The sequence below is a fragment of the Passer montanus genome, unplaced genomic scaffold (genome assembly GCF_014805655.1).
Source record: "Passer montanus isolate IOZ18808 unplaced genomic scaffold, ASM1480565v1 scaffold104, whole genome shotgun sequence".
In the NCBI taxonomy this organism is placed as follows: domain Eukaryota; kingdom Metazoa; phylum Chordata; class Aves; order Passeriformes; family Passeridae; genus Passer; species Passer montanus.
In genome coordinates this window covers 1066135-1086360 of record NW_024356948.1, presented here as the reverse complement: position 1 = coordinate 1086360, position 20226 = coordinate 1066135, and the positions used below count along the sequence as shown (strand labels likewise).

Genomic DNA, 20226 nt, shown 5'->3' with positions numbered 1-20226 from the left:
TTTGGATGAGACAATCAGGAGAGAAAGTCCTCTAATCACCACGTACTCAAGTGAGATGCAGTATGCCTTTCTCTCCCACAGTTAATTCCTTCAGATTCTTTTATCACAAATTAAAGTAATGTTTAATTTTCCTTCCCAAGAAACATCCCTGCTGGTCATTACAGATAACTGATGTGGTAACTCAGATGCATGAGAAGCATCACAGAATATAAAAAAACCCCAACAAATCGGCAAAAAAATTATGAATTCACAAACTGGAGTGAAATTTCAAACCTCCACAAGGCAGGAAATGGCTACACAAAACAAATCATAGTGTGTATATATGCACTCTAATATAAGGAAATATGAGTAATACATGGGAGGCTTAGAGAAATTTGATGTGGACTCCAACAAGTTCATTGAAAATCTCACAAATATTCAAATCCATTCCAAGTACAACTCTCTACCTCTGGATGATAATTTCATTGTCTTACCTACCCTCAAAGAAATAAATTCAAGTGGAAACCTAGGAAAACTGTATTATGGGAAATATGGAATGGTTCAATGGAGTTAAAATTTTACTTTTTTTAAAGAAATGCACTCATAGTTTTTCAGATTCTCTGTGAAAATTAGCATTATACAAAAGTACACTGAAGCAATTTCATGTAATGAAAACAGCTTCATATAAATTAAACACTAGTGTAATTCTCAGTAAGATTTAAATTTATGAAAAATAACCCAAAGAACGATCTTAAAGTGATTTAAAAGAAAAGGAGAACCCTTGCAAAACTGAAAAACATCAAGAAGGGCTGAAACAACTCTCAGTGAGGAAGGGGAAGACACTAAAAAGAAGAGATTGGTTACATTAAGCTCTCTATATTATGACCCAGAATGAACAGTTTAGCAGAGTCTTTAAAGAGCAGGAGGCACAGACAACTTTTCCCTACACCCTTATTCACTACCACAGGCAAATTCTTCCAGGCCCAGACCTGCTCTGCACAACTGAGGCTGCTGAAGCATCTTTTGCCAATTTCCTGATAAGCTCAGGGTGCTGGGCTGTGTGAACTACCCTGTGATGTTTGGCTCTTCGGGCACCCAGCCAGACCTTTGGGTGCCCCAGGGCTACAACCTCAATGCCTACCTTGGGCAGTGATCCGGGGGACCACTTCCCTCTGGGGTAGGCGGGGAGCAGCAGGAACATGTTGGAGCCCGTGGGATCTACTACAGGAGGATGAGGCACCCAGCAGCATATGGCCAGTGTGTGCACTGGCATTTCTGCCGGCTGCTGACTCACCGGAGCCTCCGCAGCCGGCGCGCACGTGTCTGCCAGAGGTCGCCTCTCCGTGCGGTGAAGCCCCACTGGTGTTTATTTGATGTCATCCTGGGAGTCCGCAGTTTTAAGAGGTTGCGTGGAAAAACCAGAGGCTTTCTGAAGTTGGAATTAAAGCACAGTTTTACTATTCCAAAGGGAAGACAATGAGGAGGCTCTTCAGGCTTTGTCTGTGGCTGGTTTTGATCTCTCTCTCTGAGAATTAGTCAATTACAAATGACTCATTTCAGTGCAGAGAACCCAAGTTAGTACTGGGGGAAGGGATGAAGTTGATTGGATTTTCTGTCAGTATGTGGGTAGATTTTTCTTATATATGTGTTCAGTATCTGTTTTGTTCTGCTCTCAGTTGGAACCAGTGAAAAGTCTTCATCTGGATTCCCAGAAAGTAGAGCTAAGTCAAGGACACGATAAACCTCTCTTTTCATGTGAGCAATCCATTATGTCCATTCCCAGTATGTGTGGGAGGAGGTGGAACAGGGCTTAGTAAGCTGATGGTAGAGCTCTTTTATTTCCAAGGATGTTGTTTTTCTTATACTGGGAAGCTGGTGGGAGTTCTGCAGTGAGTAGGTGAATACAATTCTCAGAGGCTGGCTTGGTAGTGGCAGACGTGCAAGTTAAACTGGAAAATGCAGTCATGTGATTTGACTTTTAGATGAAGCTAAAGTGGGAGCAATATTCTGGTATTGCAGTGTTTTTGTGTGAGCTCACTGATCTTAGCCCCTTTATCCAGATATTAACCCTTCTCCATCTCAAAAACTCTCTCCCTGAGATTTGGTATTTTAGGCAATATTAGCTGTAGGCATCTTTATAGATATTCAAGGCCAACTTAGTATTCTCACTGTCTTTTTCCCATGCTTCTTTGATGTTTTATAATGTAGTGAGACCTGATGCATGATCCTTCATGGTACGGTCAGCCATCCTCTAGAAAACTGAGTGGACAGGGTGAAGGAGATTATTGCCCATTTTCAGTCTCACCTGAACATTCCCAAACTGTCTTTGTGAGCAATCAGCTGGGTGGTTGAAGTTATTTGAATTTCTGGTTTGTGCAAACCTGATTAATCTGAGCCTGAAAGCAAGATTAATGCCTCCCTGTAGTGCAGAGAGGTGCCCAGGTGACTGTGGCACTGCTTCATGAGCTGGGTAGGGCTTTGTAGCTCAGATGCTCATCTGCAGCCAGTATGGCTAGAAGCTGCTTACCTTTGGTAGCACACTTTCCTGGGTTACTATACTTTTCATCTTCAGAGCAGTTGTTAATGCTTTGAATTCCAGTTGCCACACCTTGGGAAGGTGGGAAGGAGCTAATAGCTCACCTTGACAGATGACATTGTTTCTTTTGTCAATGCTTGGCTTTATTTTCCATGTGGCCTTCTGTGGGGAAAAAAAGTCAGGGAGCAATGTATTTATTTCAAGCACTTGTACATGGGATACATATCTGGAAAGGAAATATTCAAGCCAGACTTTCAGGAAAGCACTCCATGGGATATGGAAATAAAGCAATGGGTCTTCAGCATTTCTTCTTGTGCTTGGCAAAATAAAGCTGACCATTCTTGTTCTGAAGTAGATGGAAAACCCATCCACAAATTTGGTTCCCAGTGATCCTGGGAAGAAATGCTAACCACAGTCTGGGACATGAGGTTTCAAATTTGTTAGCAGGTCAACTATTAGAAATATAGATTATATTGGGCAAATAATTTTGCCTCTCTGAATCTTGGGCTTTCACCACAAAAGGAAGACAAAGCCCCTGAACTCTTTCGCAAAGTAGCATAGAAAGATCAAGTATTTATTGTCCAGTCATCTGCTCCCCCTGCACAGGAAAAATTTCAATTTTTTTTCCTCTTAACCATTTCACTATTGTCAGATGCTGGCAAGAACTGCTAAAACACCAACTGTTTTCCCACCTCTTGGCTTTTAAAAACTGTAAGCCCTTAAAATAAATTTGAAAAACACCAACCAAGCAAAAACCTGAATTTATCATCACCTAGTAGGTCTGGATAGGGCTATTCATGAGAACAATCCAAAGGCCTTCACCTTGACTTCCCAACATAGTTTGATGTGATTTTAATCTGATTATTAGACTCTTGATACATCTTGCAAGCTTGTAAAAGATTCATTGCTGGCAGAAACATTTCCGTTACTGGGGAAACTTTTTGTTGTTGTTGATGTATGTGTTGCCTGCCATAAATACTCATCCAAGAGCCAAAGGTCATTTGGTAGCTGCTTAGCAGCTTCACTTTCTGAAATGAAACTCAAGTGTGTTGGATCAGCAGCAGAAAGCTGAGGGTGTAAAATAGATGAGGGAAGAGCTGTTCTGTAGCATTGAAGCAGCCAGATTATTTTCTGTATTTTTTTTCTTTGGTTTGGTTTGGCTTTTTGGGTATTTTTCTTAGTTTGTTTTGGTTTGTGGGTTTTTTTGCTTTTTGGGGTTTTTTTTGGGTCGTAGTTCGTTTTGGTTTGATTTTTGGGTTTTTTTGTTTGTTTGTTTGTTTTTTTTTTATTTGGATGTTGAGTTTTCTTGTTTTTAGTTTTGTTCTCTATTCTTCTTAATGTTTGGGTTAAGAAGTGCAAAGTGCAGAAGGGATAGCCTTGCTATCCAAACCTTGTGTTTGCTTACAGGGTTTATTTACAGGGCTGCATAGTACAGCCTGTGGCATTAAGGGATGCACTTCCAATACCATGACCTTCTCCTGTGCTAGCCCAGGGGATTTGTCTGCAAAACAGCAGATGTAAATTTGGGCTTGTTTTCTGGGCTAACCAGCATGATTTGGTAACCAAGGACATTGGGTAATCAAGCCTTGACTTAGAAATTTTATTATGTCTACAGAAACGAGGCTGAAGAAAAAATTGAGATTCTGGTTTATGCTTGTGTGCAACCTAAGTTCACTCTGAACAAAACGATAACAACAAAAAAATGATTTAGAAATTTTATTATGTCTACAGAAACGAGGCTGAAGAAAAAACTGAGATTCTGGTTTATGCTTGGTGTGCAACCTAAATTCACTCTGAACAAAACAATAACAACAAAAAATTCAGTTTAGCCCTATGTCCATTCACTTCTCAGTTTACTTCTATAAAGTCTACTTCTGCAGGTACCAATTTCTGCTAGGGCTTGCAATATCTTTCAAAAACCTCTGTGACCCACATGACACTGCACATCAGATTAGGTGGTACAGCAGCAAGTGCTCACTCTAAACTTTTTAATTTGTTTTGTTTGGGGCACCACCTTATACCTCCCTAGATCTCTGAACTTCGGTCACAGAGGGTCTTGATTCTGAATGTTCAACAGTCATGATTTGGTGTCAAAACTGAAGCAAAAAACTGAAGCACTGTTGTAGCAAACAGATATGTTTGTCCATGGTGCTTGAATGGCATTCACTCTTTATGTGTATGTATAGATATATACCAAAACTAGAAAACCTTAAAATTGTCATTGAGAGCAGATTTGCACCAAATATTTTTGAGAAGTTTTGCTTATGAAAACAGGTGTCATCCACAGAAGTGACAGCACTGCCAGAATAGCAGCAGCTCCTGACTGCAAGACCAACACCTATCATCCCCCAGCAGTGAGGAGCAACTGGCCTGTGATGAGGAGCTACCTGTGTGTAGGATCTGTAGTGCAGTCAAGTTCACTGTTAAAATTGTGACTGCATCCTTTCTTGCTTAAAATACAGGAAAATCCCAAATTTAATGAGCAGAAATGATGGAAAAATAACACAAAAGTTATTCTCCTGGAAAGCACTGAAATGTTTTCTGGAACAATATTGCTTTCGGTATATTTCTTACTGGGATGGTGTCTCAGATTCAGAACAGTAATTTGACCAACAAGTTCCCTTTATCCTGTTTTGATGACATCTGGTGTTACAAATCAGTAAGTAAACCTGCTCTGATACTGGTAGAGAATTCTCCTCTAAAATGGTATCTAATCACTGGATAATACACAGTGTTATTTCTCCTCTTAAAATATCAGTTTTCTCTTCACAGGAGAGAAATAAGCTTCATAGCTTTGAAGTGTGCATTAAATGGAGTAATGTTTTTCTGGCCAGCCCTGGTGGTACTTTGTGATCATGGTTATATTTCATCTTCCTTAACTTCAGCCTAATGAAGGTATAATATTTGGTTTTCTTCTTACAGCCATTGCAGAGTAGTAGTTGAGTGTGGCCAGTCATCCCATCTTTCTTTTTCCCTTAATGGAGAGTGACCCAAAGGCTAAGGCTGCCCAAGTGACGTTAGGTGAAACTGCTCTGACAGCATGGTTGGTGAATTAATCCCCTGGACCCAGGCAAATCAGTAGCTAGTCTTCCAAATGAAGCTGGTCAGAAACTAGGTTTTCATCCTATTAACCCACATGCTTAGAAGATTTAGCATTATGCAGCTTGCTATAAGCTCTTCACTGTCTTTATTAAACTATTTATCTGAGGTAACTTCATATTTTCTTTTAGGATAAACTGGAGATAATGCAATGTGCTTGTTTTAATTTGCAAGGTTAACTGATCTAATTATCTGTGTGTGTTTATTTAAATCCTTTTGAGCACAAGGCCCTTGCAGGTGGCTGCTTTGTTTTCCACCAACAGGAAATATTTTAAAATGAGATGATATAGCTCAGTAGGTCTTCTTGTATAAAGGATTTTCTAATAATGTATGAATTTATTAAAGACAAATAGAGAGCTTATTTACATTAAACAAATTCATAAGGAACTATTTTTTCCTTAACTAGGAAGAACAATTGGCACCTACTTATTTTACTAAATGAAATGATTGTACATTTTCTACAAAAAAAAATTAGACATCAACATTTTGGGTGAGGTGTTTTGACATACATTTCCATTCTCATATCAGGCAAGTTTTTTAGTGTTTGTGAGTTAATATTTTCACAGTCTTTGAATCTTGAAAATTTGGAGACTTCAGTGGCACAGGAAGCAGAACCACAGTTCTAAACTTCTGCTTCAAGTGGAATGAGTGCAACCTTTGAGCTGCTCTGTGTTTATATGCTCAGTAATTTAAAGAGAAGAAACATGCTCCTATGGATGTCTAGACTTAAAAGTTGAAAGCTTTTTTTCCTCTTTCATTCCTTATGCTCACAGACATATCCTCTTCTAGCTTTCACATGGTCACATGAAACCTAAATGTTCTACTTGCAAATGCTGGTTTACAATTTGCTGTATCCAGCTGATGGAGTTAAGCTACAACCAGTGCCATCTGGGGAAGCTTGTCAGCAGAGGTGCTGCATGAATGTGGCCAGACAGCCTCCAGAGCAGAGAGGCCTCTGCCCTGGCATCTCCTAATCTTTCAGCCCAGGGATTACCTTGAATAGAGCCAGCTTGTGCCAGCCTGCTCCTTATGTTGTACAGTTACCAAGGTCCCCAGGTTTTGCAGGACCAGTAGATTTCTTTTGTTTGCGCTGCAGAAGGCTTTCTCCTAGTAACTGCTCATCGACTCTGAATACTCCCCATATTAATGAATTACCATGTTCCTCCTATCAGCTCACAAAGCCACCTTTGATAAACAGACTCATTTGCTCTGTTTCCTGACCAAGCATTAGCTTAGTGGCCCAGCACATTCATCTTATCTTTTGGGAGCTTTGTTCACTATAGCAGAGCCGATATCTTGCTTCAGTTAAGCACCTGCCAGTGATAAACAGAAGAGAGACAGGTGCTAATCTCCCTGGGCCTGCCACTCCCCAGGGAAAGAGCCCATTTGGTCATAGACATGAGCTGCTGATGGATATTTTATTGATGCCACATCTCACCATAAAGGGAATTGGCTGAAGCCCTTTCTAAATTTTGGATGTTTTTAAATCTTGGATGATTGGGGCACTGCAGAATGTGCTGCAGTGAACAGTCATGTTTTGGCTAGCATGTAAAACAGCATTGGTTTCAGACAGAATTGTGTATGAGGAAGGTCTTACTTTTGCTGATCCTGCTTATGCTCCAGACTGTCTTTTATAGGCTGTCAAAACAGAGAACCAAACTGAAGTCTTTCCTTGGATTATATGTGGTCTTTACTTGAGCAGAGCCTGCACTAAGTGAGCAAAATCTAAATAAGGCTGTCAAGGCTTTGACCTAGAGTATTTACTCACACGAATCCCAGTGAGAATTGCAGACCTTATACACACTGGTGCAAATGTAAGTGTTTCAGTGCATTCTCCTGTGCTCTGACAAAGTTAATTGTCTAATCTTGACACCAAGTGCCCTGTACTTTTTTAAGTGGTTTATGCATGAGACTAATTATGTGCTGTTAATTTGGCTGCTAGAAGCTTTCTGCTTTTAACATCCATTTGATTTAGGAACCATACAGGGTGGCATTTGCATGTAACTAGTGCAAGGGCTCTGAACTGGGTGCTGAAAGACAAAGGCAGCATATACCAGTGGAGCACTCAGAAAGAGGAGAAAAGTGCTGATTCTTTTGTCTTGGTGTCCAGAAATACTAGGATGCATGATCCACAAGTATAGATAAAATTTTCTAGCACAGAGAAATTTTTCCAGTGTATATGTACTCTTTTCATGTAGAGAGAGTGTACAAGGAAGATTAGTATTTTCTGAAACTATGCTCAAGTGCAAGGAGAAAGAATGTAGTTTGCAAGGGCAAGACAGGAAGCCCTAGGTTGGGACAGGCTATTTCCACCAGCATACTTGAACTTCCAGTTGTCTCAACTGCTTTGAAGGTACCTTTAAACTTAGTGATATCTTGGCATGCAAGCATTGAAATTAGACAAACTTGTTATTTATCTAAATTCTTGAGGACATGCTAGTGTATCATAGCTAAAGGTGCCTCAAAATCTGAGCAAAGCCCTTGCACAAATTCTGGAAATATCCTATTTTTTACCCTCCCAATTTTCATCAGAACTTCCAGTGACTGCAACTGAGAGAGAAAAGCATACTGTGTTTTTTGTTCTGCCTCTAGAAAGTGCTGTGGAAACTTTGTACCATAGGACCTTTACTGTATTGTGTTCCAAAGTAGTTTCTCAATGGTATAATGAAGCACTTTCAAAATTTAATAAATTAAAAAAAAAAAGTGAAAAAGTGGGGGAGGCAAGCCATTGTAGGAATCAGATTAATATGACAGCAATTTGTAGGTGTTTGGAGAGGGGGATTCAGGTTCTACTGTGTTACAATCATGTTTTTCATGTCATTTCTATCTGAAATGAAACGTAGTGCCAAAGATCTTAAGACAACATTAAACTAATACAATGCTTCAGGAGTGGACAAAGTTGGCTGTTCAGATGCTTCTATTTCAAAAGTTTGAGTAGATCAGAGTGTCTGTAACTGGTTTTGATTATGAGCCACAAAAACACACATTAAGTTTCTGTCAAGGCAGTCTCTGATTTGCAGTTTGGGAACTGGCAGACTGCAGGCTGTCCCCCCACGTCACATCGATGGGGAGTTTAATTTTGGGTTTGAGAATGATGAACCTTGATCTTGAGTTTCCAGCTGAAGTTCCCTGGGACTCTAAGCTCAGCTCCAAAGCCAGTGTTGAACTCAGCATGATGTAGCTCTGAGGCAGCTGGTCTTTGTTATCAACCTCAGACCTTCAGCCTGCAGGCCAAGACCTTTATGAAACCCAAAGCAACCAAAAGAAAGCAGACTCCCCTGCCAAGAAAATAACAAATTTCTTAGGAGCTTCTCTGACACTGTAGGCCTGATTGTTAAGAAGATCTGTGACTGTGGAGTTTCTGAAATTATTGCTCTTTTTATGGCAATTTCCATCTGGTATAGAAATCAGGTTGTCAACACACCTGTTTTGATTAGAAGAAAAAAAAAATCCAGGTGTTGTTAGTTTATTAGTAATGTATTAGGATCCCAAATTTTTATTTAGATCTGAGAGCTGAATAATTTTTTTTTCCTTTGAAACAATGTAGTTTCTTAAGGCTGGAGAGTTATCACCACCTACCTGTGAGCCCTCTTGAGTCTGTAGGTGCATCTTTACCAGAGCAGGGGGCTGAAATAAATTACTAAGTTGATGGATGCATGGCCCGTGAGGTTTTTTAAAGGGGCAGGTGATGCATCAAGTTGGAAAGCAACAAAATAAGGGGACTTGGTTTCTGAAGGCAGCTGGGCTGGGCAGGCAAACAGCATAAGCACAGGGGCAGCTGGTAACCTGTGCTGAGAGGAGGAATAAAGAGGAGCCTCTGTTGAGGACAGGGGAGAGTGAGCCTGCTCAAGCTGAGTGGGAGGCAGTAGGAGGAGGAAAGTTCACTGCCTGCTTAATTGCAGGGGGTGCCACAGTCCCACTGTGTACACAAAACCCTGTCAATAGCTCTGAGGTGCCAGCCTGTTAATTAATGATTTACTTACACTGACCCTTAACCCTGAGGCAAATAAGGGGGATTTGTTTTGCTTCTATTAACTCCTCAGCTTGCTGAGCAGAGGCCCTGTAGTCCCCAGTATCACACGGCCACACAGGAGCTACGTGTTCTTTATTTTGCAAGGATCCAGCTTGTGACAGAAGGGAGGGACTTCTCATGGGGCTCAGTAAAAGAACGAGGGGCTCTGGGCCTCCTTTTGCCCAAGCCTAGCTTAAAAGTGCATGTTGATGTGTCACTGTGGGTGGTGGTAAGGGCAATATGTACAACAGTCTCTTTGGAGCCAGATATGGTTTCCTAGTGGTATAAATGGAGATAGAAGTCCCAATACATCCTCAGGGACACCTGCCATAATTATCACAGTCAGTTTGGCCAAATGGCTCCCAGCAGAGCCTGGGGTCTGATCTGTGGCTGGTGTCAAGCCAGATTTCTGACACAGCTCTGTCTTCCTGCATGACCATGACCAGGCCTCAAGCCCACACCAAGATTCTGGTCTCCAAATCCCATGCCATAGAAAATCAAGATCTGAGAAGGCATTGGAAAAGCAATAGGAGCAGCAATGATCTCTCCTTCCCCTGAGCAGTAGGAGGATAAATACATTTCAGAATGTAAAGAGATTGATACTATGGAAATAGGAACTCTATAAGTTACTTAGTTCACACACGTGCAACTCCCTGAGGGTGTAACTAGGATTGTTCTGGTTTTTTTAGTATTATTGCTTCAGGCATTACACCTGAAAATGCCAGATGTATTTAAATCAAGTGTGATGGTGTCACTGCATAGTAATAGTGTTTTATCAGGGGGATGAACTGGTCTGCTTTCTCTCTCAAGAGCATTTGGAAGAGTATGATGCAGAGTGGTTTGGAAGGCAGATGGGTTCCTCTCTACTGGAGAATTACATTTTTATTAAAGTAGCTAGTTGTTGCTTCAGTGGAGGGCCAGTGGCGGCTGCTGTGATCAATAGAACTGTGCTTTTTATGTAAGATTTACTCTTGCTCGTCCCAGTTTTGCCGAGAATGTTCAGCTTGCAATCGATAACAAGCCGTGATGACAAAGTAGCTCGTTTCAATTGAATTTGATGTCATTAAAAATGTTAAAAAAACTATTGTCTCTTCCACCTTTTTTTTTTAGATAAAAGCTTCTCAATGAGAAACTTTGGTGCTGCCCTAGCAACCCAGCTGAGTGAGAATAACCAAACATCTGTTTCAGCCTTGCCATTGCTGGTCTAGGATTATCATGGCTGAATCCAGCATCTCCTGGCTCTGTGCTTAGACTGGGTCGTGGTGGCAATTTCCCAAGAAAAGAGGTGTCCATTGGTGAGGGGGGAAGGTTCCTGATGCCAGGTTGTAATGTGATACCAGGCAGCTTCCAAAGTAATTTTAGCTGATACTGCTCTTACCTCTGGAATCGGGCTCCTTTTGGCCTTTGGTATTAAGAGTCTGATTTGTAATTAGAAGAATGACATTATGATAACTTTAAGCTCTGGAAGGTAACTGTTGCCATGTATCTCATAATTTTCCATTTCCAAAGTCAGAACACATTAAGTAAATATCCCTCTTGTGCCCAGAATGGGTGATTATCTTCTATTCTGACTTGAAGAAACCCTGATGCAGGGACTAACTTGTTCCAGCTTTTGGAGAGCAGCCACTTCTTCTGACTCTGACGGGAGCACAATTGAATTTACCAGTTTTCTCTTGCACATTTCACCTTGTTTAATTTCCTAATAAGTTCCTCTTCTTGGGCAGGGGAGTAAAGTGACTTCTCACTCTTCCAAGAAGTCAAGCCATTCCTGGCTCAGGTGGTTCGGGTCACAGTGACACAGCATGGTGGGGATCCCACCAGTAACTTTCTGCAGCAAAATAAATGGTTGCAGAATTTAATTCACCTGGGAAGTGTTCTGAATTGCAGAATTGACTTTTTCTCTCCAATCTGCAGATCTGTGTCTGCATTTAGAGAACCTGATATTTGCTAGGGAAAACTGCCCTTAGAAAATCAGCTTCCAGCTGTTGTGGGTTTTTGGTTGGTTTTGGTTTTCTGTTTTTTGGTGTCTTTTTTTTTTTTTGTGGTTTTTTTTTTTGGTTGTTGTTGTTGTTGTTGTTTTTGTTTTGTTTTTTTGGGGGGTTTTTGGTGGTTTTTTTATTTTTTTTATTATTATTTTTTCTCTGTCCCACATCCTACTTTAAAAGCATCTTTGCACCCAGAATGTTCCCATCAGCAGAAACGGGTATTTTAACAACACAGCCAGGCAGACAGAGATATGTGTGGCTACAGAACTGACTAATTCTTCCTCCTAAGTAAGTCTGTTGGGTTAACCATCTCCTCAGAGCATGTAGTGCCTCCTCTGAGAGCTTCTCAATGAGGGGCTGCAACAGCAGAATAAGATGCAGGGGAACAGGATGAAATACACAAAGGCACAAAGCATCTTGCTACCTGCAGTTGGTACAGGAGAACACTCTCTTTAGATGGGTTTAGAGGTGATGGAGCTAAAGTCTGACAAATGAGCTTGGAGACCCTGCTGTGTGCTTGGAGCAGGGGGAAGGCAGGATGAAGCGACTGTAGACCAGGCTGACAGACGGACTTTGTGCTGGTTGCTAGGCAAAGGCAACTCATGCCTGAGCCAGCAATCCCCAAACCCTCCCGAGGAGCACCAGAGCTGGAGATGAGGGTAGCTGCTATTCCAGTGCCAAGGAACAACACTTTATTTTGTTAAGAGCATGGTCCTGCTTTATTTGTGTCCTCTCCAGCTGCTGGACATCAGTGGCAAGGTTAACTCTGTCATGGGTGGGGAGAATTTCTTGCTGTGGCCTGCTTCACATATTTTGTTTTGTTCTGTTGTAATTTCATAACCTCAGCAACAAACTTCTCCCCCTTCTCCCTCCTTATTCCCCCTCTCCCCTCCTCCCCTTACTCCAATGGTTTATGAGTTTTGTGCTCTGTGGCCTATTAAGGTTCAGTTCCCAGCCAGTAAAAATGAGGAATTGGTTCCTGCCATTCCACGCAAGGAGTTTTAATGCACTCGGTCTCCTGGAAGCCTAAATGTTTTGTATCGGTGATAGTTGTGTAACATAAAGCCTTAATAAAGGTTTATAAGGGAAGGGATATGAAATGGAGCGTATGGAGTTCAGCTCTGTCTGTGGCTCTGTTGGAGAATTAAACCAGGGAGAACGAGTTTTTAGGAGAGCTGGGGGTCTGTGATGTGTACAAACATCGACTGCTGTGACCCCCCCATCCCAGCTGTGCTGCCTCCTCCCTGAGATAAAAAACTTCCCCTTCTCTGAACCCTGCATGGCCATTGTGAAGCACTGGCCTGAAGAGACATGGTTCAGTCTGAGGTGTGGGTTTCCAGGGTGGACTCTTGCGTGTCTCATCCTGAGGTGTCCTCTGCTGCCCATCTCTCCAGAATCCTTGGAGAAGCACTTCCCTGCACAAGTTCTTTCCAAAACTGTGTGTGGAGGGAAGGTGCCTGTAAGTAGAGGTAGCAGCTGGATCACCTCTCTATGCACCTTACTCAGTTTTGGGCTGAAAAGTTGGATTTTGCTTCTGCTTCATGTTTTGCTTTACCTTTTTGCAGTGATCCTTGACAAGCAGCTTGCTGTCACTTCCTGTTTGCTGTCACCTCCATTTGCTGTCTCACCTTTTTTGGGTTGTAAGCTCTTCAAGATGCTCTCCACTCCTGTGCAGTGCCTAGCACAATCTTTCTTCAGTGGTCAGTGAGGCATCTAACACATATAGTTAATATTTAATAGTCTTGTGGGATTCAGATTGGAAATACAGAGACAGTCTCATACCTACCCCTTGTCTTTTCCCCTGTTTCAGGGAGGGTGCCATATGCAGTTACAGCTAGTCTGCCCCATGAATTGATAAAACACAAGCTTTTTATGAGCTTTCCCATCAAAATTCTTGAAAGTAGGTGCATGGGAATTCATTTAGTAGGGTTTGAGGGGTGCCCTTTAGCTGCCTTATGGTATGTAAACATGAAGGTATTTTTTGTGGCTTTGTTCTTTAGCAAAGCAGCAAATAATTTTCTCTTCATTTCATTGAAATGTCTCATAAACATGAGCTTTTAAAGGGATAGGGATGGCAGGTTTTTGACATATAGGGAGTTTGGTTTTTCTCCCCAGATCTTTGAACAAACGGAAGCAAAAGCATGAGAATGTCTTTTCTTCTCAGTCAGTCTTGTGTTCTCAATATTTTAAATTTTTACTTTCCAGAAGTCTTCATGTAGTTGGGGAAAGCACTGACTTTTATTTTGCTGTTGCAATAGTTTTCTGTGTTCTGATCTCTAGACCCACTCCCATTCCCAGTCACCTCAAATTCAGATTTCTGTATGGTTTCTATTTTTATGAAAAGGACATGAAAGACAAACACAAAAGTTTTGATGACTTTGGAGAAAGTTTGTCTTCTGACCTGAAGGTTTGTTTCTTACTTCTTCAATATTGTTCTTCCAGTTATTTCACAATTTCAAAAATTTAAATTCACATCTAATTATAACTGATTTGTCAATTTTTAATGTACACATTTTCAGGTTTAGATTTCAAAACCAATAATGTTGAGATATATGTATGGTGTTTTGGTTTTTTTTGTTTGTTTTTAAACAGATGAAAATAAATATCTGAAAATGGTACATTAGGGATCCATGGTCTAGTTCTTAATATTGCAAGAAATGTGCAGGAAGAGTTTAACTCTAAGAAGGACAGTGAACTGTCCTAAGTGATTAGAAATGGTGCTTCTGTAAGGTGTAAATTCCCCATTAATGTATTAAAGGATATTAACAATGAAGCCTAAAAATGATGTATGAATATTGCAATGAACTTTTTCATAGCTGATCAGGTTAATAGATGGGGTGAAGAAGAAGGCTAGTATGAGGCCTTCTAAAGGTCCTCAGGAGTTATTGCAGAGGACAAAAAGCAGAGAGATGAAATAGAGAAAATAGATATGGATAATAACCATGCTTCTGAACAGGTGCAGTTTTCTCCTGTGCAACAGAGGTGACAGAGTAATAGCAAGTGATAACTAAATTGGTGTTTCAGTAATTGCAAAGTCTTGGTCCATGCCTTAGCATCCTGCTGCTGTCCTTGGGTTACTCTGATGAGAGGACAAAGTAGTCATAAATGAATATACCTGTCCAATGATCCCACCCGCAAAAAGATCATGGGTTTTTTTGAATGCTGACAGGCTGCCTCACATGCTGTTCACCTGCAGACAGTACAGGACAGCTGCACCTGTAGGCATAGTTTTATCTCTAGAGCTATCTTAAATGATAAGATTTGCCATCCTGTGTTTCTCAGTATGAAGGCTGATGTCCAAAAAATTTCAGCTATTGATTGACTGACTTTCTCTGACTGATATGTTTCTTTAGCTTGACATAAACAACATTTCCAGGGACATTATGCCATGGATTGGTGTGGGGTACCCATAGAAAGGATGGTGACCTTAATATCACACCCAAGTACACTTCCACTCCTTCAGAAAAATTCCTGTTCAGCCTGGATTAAACCAATTTGTGTTACACTCAGAAGAGTATTTGAGGTGGGTGACTCATATTGAAATCAATATGGGTCCATTGCAGATACAAGCTCTGGTTCCCTCTTGGCTTCATTTCCTTGTGTATAAAATGGTGAGAGTGGCAACCTCTGCCTCACAGAGGAGGAGGACAAAATACATTAAATACTGAGAGCAGCTCAGATGCTGTGGTGATGGGAAGGCACACATGTACCAAGTTGCAAATGCTTCAGAATAAAATGCCAGCAGGAAGAACAACTTCAGCAATGGAAGTAAGTCATCAGGGTATCTGCAAAGGGAAAAAAAAAATATGCTTGAAAGAATCCCCTGAACAAATTAAATCTTGAGGCCTAAAGACAAAGGGAGAGAGAATTAATTTTTCTACAGATATGAAATGTTCTGAATCAGATAAGTCTTGTCATTAGAAAAGGCACTAAGCAGCAAATGTCTGGATAATACCGCCAGCTCCAAGCTTCTCTTGGAACCTCTAAATACATTAAATCCATAAAACTAAATGAAAGCAGCTGCAGTTTTATAGAAATAAAAGGCTCTCATATTAAAAAGCTAAGAGCTTATGAAATGAAAGAAAAAATAATAATAAAATTAAAGTGGGGGAGGAGGAGAGCGAGAGAGAGAGAGGGAGAGAGAGAGAGAGAGAGAGAGAGGAGTGAAAGTTAGAAACATAGGTTCCTAGGAAAGGATGATACAAAATGCTCCAAGTTAATATGTGAGAATCCTTCAGAGACAAAACAACACACATTCGGTGCTCAGTAAAAAATAATAATATTTTTTTAATTAAAATATTTTTTGGCTTTAAAGAGAGATTTTAGAGTAAAAATGTAATTTTGTAATAAAACCTTTTAGGGCAGTGTGCCCTCTGAAATTCTGGGGGAGGCCCAGGGGGTTTATCTCTTTTCTCATTTCTGCTTCAGCTTTCTGAATTGAAGTGTTTGACTTTCAACTTTGAAACGCTATTCTTCCACCTTTTTAAGTTACAAAAAAAAGATAAGTCATTTTGTCCCCCTCTTCTTATTCCTTAAACGCTTCGTTGCATAGAAATAGCCAAGCATATTTTGTGAGAAATTCTGCTGTTTCTTCTCTTTGTGGGAAATGGAAACAAGGTTTCTGTCCAGCAGTAATTCCTCGTGTCTTATGCATCCTTGAGGTTCTGAGAAAAGAATGAAACTGGAGGTGGGGGAATAGTGCGTGCAAAAATAACTTTCATTTGTATGCAAATTTGCTTTCATTAGGAATTTCAGTTCTTCTTTCTTAGATGTATTACAGCAGTGTTTGGAGGCCTGCTGTACAAACACATGAATTCTGCATTGCTAACATCCCTTTGTGCAAGAGCTGTTGAGCCACATCCCTGTGATTTAAGCAGAGCTGCCACTTGTTGTGTCTGTGCTTTTGCAGAGCTGTTAGAGGAGATTCGTCTTGCCCCATCTACAGCGTTTCAAAGTCAACTGTCCATGCATGATTGGGCTGTCCCAGACCCATTTTATAGCCAGGAAAGGGACAGGAACCTTCAGAGACACATTGACCTTTGCCTGTTGGTCTGTATTGCCTATAAAAAGAAGTCTAGGTTGAATAACTCAAACTTGGAGTTCAGATCACTGACTCCCACTCTGTGATTCCTTAACTTGCTGGAACCACTCTCACCAGATGGATGCTTTCTGTTGAAGCTGTGCATCACAGGACTGCTATTTTGCCAGCTATTCAGGAAAACGTGCATGTGGGCCAGATGGCTAAAAGTAGCCTTGATGTGTGGTGATTTAAGTAGGCCTTCTCCTGTTTGCTTTGTGGGTTTTTTAGGGTTGGATTTTTTTTTGTTTTGTTTTGGTTTTTGGGGGTTTTTTTTTTTTGTTTGTTTGTTTGTTTTTGGTTTTTTTTTAGATTTTATGACATGGACTGGATGGTTTTGTTTTGTTTGTTTTTTTTTTGTTTGTTTGTTTTTGGGGTTTTTTTTAGTTTTTATGACATGGACTGGATAAAGAGGGAGAAGCTGATTGAACATCCTATTCATAGGAATAATTACTTTTGTAAGGCATTTGAAGGGAAAACAAAGAATTATTTGATTCCTACAAGAAGAAAGGCAAGACCTGAGACAATGAGACATCAGTGAATACATATTAAACCAGCTGCCCTTAAGTAAAATATGGACTTGTAGTTAGAACTGACCTAAGCTCCCTTCCTGACTGTGTAATTGGTTTGATACAAGATGATGGTTGAAATGGGTAACATCCTTCTCCATTAGTCATCTTACTTGAATAAAAGGAATAAAAACTCAGATGTTACCACTGATTCTTTCATGTACCAAAGTTATTGACATTAATAAGGCCTTACAAATGTTAAAAAAATGATAATGCTGTGAAATCTTAAGCTGGAAACTACTTCTCAGCAAAACAAAGTATTTTAAGTGCCATTATCCTTTAAATTCCTGTACCGTTTTGCCTTTTGCTTTGTTCTGATGTGTCGAGCCTGTGGAGCAATATTCTTTCCCAGTCCTCTTGCCTTGGCAGGAAGACACAAAGGCCAGGGAAAGTTGTGTGATTTATTCTAATTTTCCTTAGAACCTCTCTCTTGGTACGCTGAAACTCCAAGTGGGCAAACGCTCCCATCCAGGAAGGCAAAGCTTGTCAGATGTTACCATGACAACCTGAGTGTAATTAAGGCCCGTTTCAGCTGCTAACAGCTGTGTGCATTTTATCTGTCTTGAAGATTATATATATACACACACACACACACAGATAAATATATATCTACATGGAAGTGCACTGTGAGGATATCTGTATCTATCTAGCTGTACCTAAACCCACTCCTAAATTGCTGCCCCTATGTACTTGCATATTAACTGACCAGAATTAAAAATAAATAAAAAAAAATTGCAAAGACCTCTCTGTTCTTAAGGATGCTGAAGAACCAGAGCTTCTCCACTGCCTTTCCTCATACAACCACCCGTTTTTAACGAAATGTGGGAAAATAAATATTCATAGCCAATAAAAAGGAAATCTTGCTTCAGGGTTAGAGTTTCCAGCATCTTTTCAGGTTGGTCATAGAGACTATAATTTTTGTTCCTATTAAGGAGGAAATAGGAGCTGTTTCCACTAAATGTCTTTTGCAAACGCATCAAGTTCTGAAATAAGTCACTTAACCTTTAGGTAACTCTTCCTGTCTTCCTGCAGGAAGCCATTCTCACATGCACTGTTTCTGCACTCAGGATGGTGTGTGCTGTGGTGTGTGTTGGCACCGTGCTCCTTGGAGCGCCGTGTCTCCAGGCTGGGTTGGACCCCCTGCATCCCAGGGCACCATCAGCGCTGCTCTCCTGGTCCTGTGCAGTGCACAGGAGCTGCTGCAGGCAGTGCTTTCACAGGAGAGGGAAAAGGACCTGCAGGAATGGATACTCAGACCACCCAAAAATAGGTGCCAGATCGATGTCCCTTGGTAGCCAGCCGGGTCAAGAACCTTTTGAGAGGTGCCTACAGCAGGAAAGTTCACTGTCAGCTGTGAGACCACCCTCCTGAGCTCACTGGCTTTCCCTGCCTGTGCACTGGGCCTGCTTGGAGGATGTGAAAACCTTTCATTGTGCCGCAGTGGGTTAGAGAATTGTTACCTAATAAACAGGGCTTCAGTTGGTTGTGCTGAAGGTAAACACGTTTGCTGTGAGTGCGGCTCGTAAAGGATGTGGGGTTTTGTGAGATGTCACACGTAACTTGTCTGAGGCTGTGAATATATTAGACTCCCACTCAAGTTTAGATACGCATCCTTCTAGCAGGGGAGTTTAACTCTTCATGGAGCCCATAGGGATACAGTAAAGCATGGGGAACTTCATAATCAATAAATTTATTTTCTAATATCTATCTAAATTGTCAGAGATGACATCAGTTTCAGTAGGAACTGATGGTCAAGAGCTTAAGTCAACCATTTATGGGGAAAAAAAAAGGAAGATAAGGAGGCAAAAAATGAAGAACTGCTTTTGGGAAAGAGCTTAAGTCAACCATTTATGGGGAAAAAAAAGGAAGATGAGAAGGCAAAAAATGAAGAACTGCTTTTGGGGAAGATAGTTCACAAAGTAAATGCAGTGTAATGAAGGCAATGATGGTATTCAAAAGGCAAAAACTCTGGACATATCTTCTAAGACCTAGATTTTTTTGTTGCTGTTGTTGTTTTTCATAATGTTGTCTAGGTTTGCACCTGTTATAAACCATACAAATGTGGATGTCCAGAATGTGTCTGGCTGGCCTTTTGGTTTTGTTTTGTTTTTGGTTTTTTGGGTTTTTTGGGTTTTTTTTAATTATAATAATCTGAGCTGGTGAATACAGCTGCGTTCTCCTGCTCTTTCCCTTTGTGTGTGAGAAATTATAGGTGCCAAGGGATCCTGTGAACTTTCTGTTTTGGGAAGGAATCTCATTGCAATCTGCATTTTGGGAATGCAGAATTTCCCCTGAGTAAGTGAACGGGGTTATGTCCCCGAATGCTTTTTGCCTGGGGGACAAAGTAGAGGGAGGCTGGAGGCAGAGAAGCCAGCAGTGTGTGTTTATGTCCATAAGGTCCTGTGTCTAAGGCACAGTTCTCAGAGGTCAGATAACTCTTTGCAGCTCTGTTTTTGAGTGCCTGGCTGCTGAAAGGCAAATCATCTGGCATCACTTTGCTTGAAATTCTTTGTCTCAATCCTACACTCTCTTCTAGTCTCCTTGGTCATGGTGCTCTTCTTCCCACTGCATGTGATTTTTGTCAGGACACTTTTTTTTTTCTTTTTCAATAGGAGATTATTGCATAGAGTAAGTTAGGTATTTTGATTAAAAGATGCTTAAAAATCTGCTGAGAATGTGTTTCAATTGTGTGCATATGCCCACGGGCATGTGTAACTTGGAATATGCTCCAGCTTGGATAAAATAGTGGCCACATTCTAAGTACAGGTATCCTGCACTGGGCACTGGTAAAGGTTTATTTAGCTACAGCTGCAAGATAAAGTGGAAGTAGTGAGCTACAGGTTAGCCTGAATCCAGAGAAATTAAAACAACTTGAATGCCATGCTGTACCTTTAGCATGGTCTAAATGATTCCTCAGATTTAAAAAAAAAAATATATATATATATATTCAGCATTTTGTGGTATTTATG

General features: G+C 40.7%; 1 protein-coding gene across 16 annotated transcripts in view; it reads left to right on the top strand.

Annotated features, from left to right (window-relative positions):
* Positions 1-20226, top strand: part of CELF4 (CUGBP Elav-like family member 4) — a 715523-nt gene that overhangs the window by 108359 nt on the left and 586938 nt on the right. The window lies entirely within an intron of this gene.